This window comes from Rhea americana, unplaced genomic scaffold (genome assembly GCF_003343005.1).
Source record: "Rhea americana isolate MKP2758 unplaced genomic scaffold, rheAme1 scaffold_262, whole genome shotgun sequence".
In the NCBI taxonomy this organism is placed as follows: Eukaryota; Metazoa; Chordata; class Aves; order Rheiformes; family Rheidae; genus Rhea; species Rhea americana.
The window spans coordinates 480,272-484,781 of record NW_028186382.1 but is presented as its reverse complement, the minus strand read 5'-3'; positions in this window follow the sequence as shown (position 1 = coordinate 484,781).

Here is a 4,510-nt window from a genome sequence, read left to right as displayed (position 1 = left end):
AATACAGCTGAATCATAAGATCTTTGTGGAGTTCAGAAGAAGGAACTGACACTGGATTAGATTTAAAAAGATTAGATTAGATTAGAAAATTAAAAACAATCTCACAAGCACAGAGACAAAGCTGAAAAGACAAGACACTTAGTTTTGGAGGAATGGTGGGGGCAAGAAACTGTTCTAAGCACATCAGTTGTGAGAGGGAGACATGACATTTCCACTGCTCAGAGATGGAAGGCTATCAACTGTCTTGGATAAACATTTAAGATGACAAAGACTAGCATGAGAAAGAAGTAGCAGTTGATGCTGCCCAGCTAGTATCAGTTACAGAGGGCCAGATTTTACCCTCGGAAAGGGAAAGAGGAGAGTGAAGACTCCTTCTGTACATGAAGGGTTTCCAGTGGGATATGCCTGATAAGCCTTATCTCAGGGCAYGAGGGGTTTTCAGGCTCCAGAGGCAACTCAGTTGCATTAGAAGGCTGCACAGAGGACAAATGAAGTATTGCTCTAAAAAAAAAAGGAAGAAAAGAAGAGCTGAGGAATTACAGGCCCACTAGTTTAGTTTGCATTACCACAAACACTAAAGGCAAGTAAGGAAGGGTACAACAAATAACAAAGCCTCTTCAGACCAACCCAGTTTCCATGGACATCCAGGGAAAAGCACTTAGTAGATTAGGACAAGAAATAGTTATCACTTCTTGATGTTAGTAACACTTTTGGTATTTGTATGGTAAGAGTCTCCTAAACAAGTTAAGAGAGCTTCAAATGGCAATATGACAGGAGAACATCTAGAAAAAGCTTACTCTAAGAGTAGTTATTGATGGCTCACTGTCTAACGGAAAAGACATTGAGGGAGAGTCCACAGAGATGGTTTTTGAGATGGTCCTAGTTAGTCCCTTATCTCAGAACTTGACAACAAGTGAGTTAATGCAGTCAGAAAAGAAGAAAGAAACACCTGAGCTGGTGTGACTACAACATACTAGACCTCAGCAGGACAGTCAGTTCCACAGGGAGAGAAGAGACGGAGAAGGATCTAGAAGATATTGTGGATCATAGCCTGAACAGGAGTCCATGCCTACTGTTGGGCGACCACACTGAGATACACAGAYGTAGACAAGGGACAGAGCAGTAACCTTGCTCTTTCACATGGCATTAGCCCAGGCCCTGCCAAAGAACCAGGTTCAACTTCAGAGGTGATACTTTAGCAAAGATCAGCAAGATGTTTTCTACTTCCTGGACTCCACACCACACTCACATTTTCAGTCCACCTCACAACCACAGTATACTCCTCCAGAGATCTCCTTCTACTCAAGGAGTACAACATGCCAACAGCTCTGAGAAGTTGTTAGGACCAGCTTCACCCCTCATTCCTAGATCAGGGATCTTTCCTTTCTAATAAGACTGACAGCAGGAACAATCTCTGCTAACAGCCCTTTTCAGCCAAATTCCTAAACGCAACTAAGTGAGAAAGCGGAGTTTGGTAGGGGTCAATGAATCTCTTCAGACCAGATTCCTGTACAATCCAGACCTATATACAGTGGCTCTTTTAATCAAGTCTACTGCTGCTAGAAAGATRGCACATGTTCTTGCCATCTATGCCAGAAAATAGGTAGCTGGGGTGAAAATGCCCCAAACCAATTACCATCTCATTTAGAACTATCTACTCCTGGTTGTTAGAAGTGTTTTCAGGCCCCCAAAACTCCTAACTCTATTGCTCCAGCTGTCCCTTTGACATAGTATAGATGAAAACAACAGAAAACTCCACTGCTCCGTTCCAGCTTCAGACGCAACTGTCTTTCTTCCATCTCAGTTCTATCCCTTCAGCTTAGGCTCAGGTATCAACACCTGACTCTTCTTCAGGTCCTTTCCTAGGTCTCTTGATGGGGTAAAGTAGTGTTACTCCAAACCACATTGTCTGAAGCCTACYTCCAGCCCATCAGCTGCATTTTTCTGATACCATACCATTATTCAGTTCCCCAGCCAAAGAACTCTTCTATCCTAGAACATGGCATTTGCCTGCATTCACTGTGTAAGTGGAGCAAATGAAATAACCACAAAGGAAACAGCAGTAGCTAAGTCTTACCCTATTTACCCATTTAGAGCCTTCCTGCACAACATAGTATGTTTCAACACCTGCAGTGACAAATTATAGCACAAGCCTAGGAACAAGCACTGGGCATGTTTATCCTCAAGTTTTCCTTGGTCATACTGCAATCTACAATAACATTCATTAACAAATGTTAGAACACAGTTACAAATTGCAGCAAACACAAATGCTCCGCCAATGTTATTGCAGACTTCATTAATGATGATCCTTCGCATTTCAGCAACAGCTATTCAATTATCTGAAAACATTTATATGCCTCTGTGAGCCAAGTGTCACACTCCATGTGTGAGCCAGATGTTTAGAGCATCATTTTACAAATGAGGGAACGAAGTTCACAGGACTGGCTCCAGACCCCTTTCTTCCCACTGAGTAATCCACTGCCCAACAAGAAGTCATAGGGGAATTATCCAACTTAACACAAGGCAGGATACAGTCTATTTGTTTCTTTGCATTGTCTCCATTCCCTTGTTCCTTGTCTTCTGCTTAGATTTTTGGCCTGGAGGGGCACCTCTGAATGTGTCCACTGCAGCACAGCATGGCACAGAAATGCCAGCTGGCATTGTTCAGCGCAGCAATGCAAGTGACAACAGTACCAGAATCTGGTTTATAGCAAGGTCTTGCAGGAGGTATCCAGTAGATCTCAGAATGACTCAAATCAGACACCTCACAGACAGAGCAAGCCTGGTTAACTTACAGTAGCAGCAAAACCAACTAAATCCATCATCTTTCCCATTCCAACCGTCTCCTCTCCTCTCCTGAGCATAYAGTGTCTGCATGGGGCAGGGCCATGGGTTCCTTCAAAATTTTGCTCTTCCAAAAGACAGTCTAGGAAATGATTCCCGCTCAGCAAACTCACCTTTTTTAGGCACTCAGAGTCTCTTTCTCCCCCTAGCGCTTCCTGGCTGAGCTGGACAGAGATTCCCTTGCAGTTTGAGAAATACTTGTGTTTATGAAGCTGAAGAGACCGCTGAATCTCCCCCACATCCCTCCTGCCAAATGGCCCCACCAGGTGGATCACTGCATCATGTCATTTTTACAAGATCAGGGAAAAAAATCACATGCTACTCCCTCTAGTGACAACCCTAGCACACTTAAGCAATCTGGCGCCCACTTGGGGCACCACTGCAACGTTCATTTTTAGGCTCAACAGACAACATTTTTACACAGGACACAGTGAAACTCTCTCTTTGCCAGCCCTAAACTTCCTCCCATGCCCACATYGGAACCTACCTTAGCTGCTCTTTCTGAGGCTGCTGCTTTGCAAGCACAGATCTCACCAACCACAAGAGGCTGCTAACAGGCTCTATAGAGCTTCACCAGTCCTCAGTTCAAATCTAGTCTGAGCTGCGAGTGACCTCAAGGTAAGAGCAGTAGACAGCCGCGGTCACCTGAGTGGGGATATCACGTGTCCATTCTGCAGTTGGCACTAACTGATCAAATAAAAGCAAGCAGGGGAACTAAAAGGAGCTACATACCAGAGAATTGCCATAGCATTACTCAAACAAGCAGCCTGGCTCCCACATTTGTTCCAGGGATAGAATAAAGTTATTAAAGCCAGATCTAGTCATTGTAAACTAAGTACAAAAAATGGATATTAGAGCTTCATAGACAAAAGCAAGCTGGGCAAAGACAATAGATCGTGGGAGGATGATGTTAATGTAACTGTTGCTTTCTACTTTACATTGAATATTTTAGATCATCAAGTAATGTAAGCTCCAGCTGAACAGAAGTATCACATACACTGATTACTCTGGACCACCTCATTTCTGCACACTCTGATGCAGGCAACACAACAACTCCGCATAGGTCTTTCCTTTTTGTTTTCTAGTCAGGAAGAGACATCATGGGATACCTGAAAAGGAGGGTGTAATTTCTTTCCTAGTTTCCTGTTTTAGCCGTTTCTCCCATTACAAGCAAATAAYTATCATCAGAGGTGCTGAACTGCTCTGGCCCAGGAACTCAGCCATGTGCAGAGAAACAAAGTTTGGTAGCTCTTTCTGGGGCTAGCTGGTGCATAAGCTTACACCTAACTGCCAGCATATCTCACCATTCCAGCTCTTGTCCTACAAATACTCTCCTGAAGCATGGGAAGCATTCCCCCAGCACAGGAACAGTAACATACTTGCCCTCCATTCCCACTGACTCCAGAGCTCAGGCCAGTGTGGGCTTTTATAGAGAAGAAGGTGCAGGCATGGTACTATGGTGGCAGAGCAGCTTGCTGGCAAGGTGAGACACATGGGCAAGCATGCATGGTGCTGGAGGTCCCTAGTCCTTTATCTAGGCAAGTATCTAATCCTAGATGCCTCAGTCCTCCAGGACTGGCATCTCAGTCCCTTTGTGTACCCATATAGCACATACACATTCTTGGACTTTATCAGCGAAGCTTGCCAGGACTCCAGAACACATAGG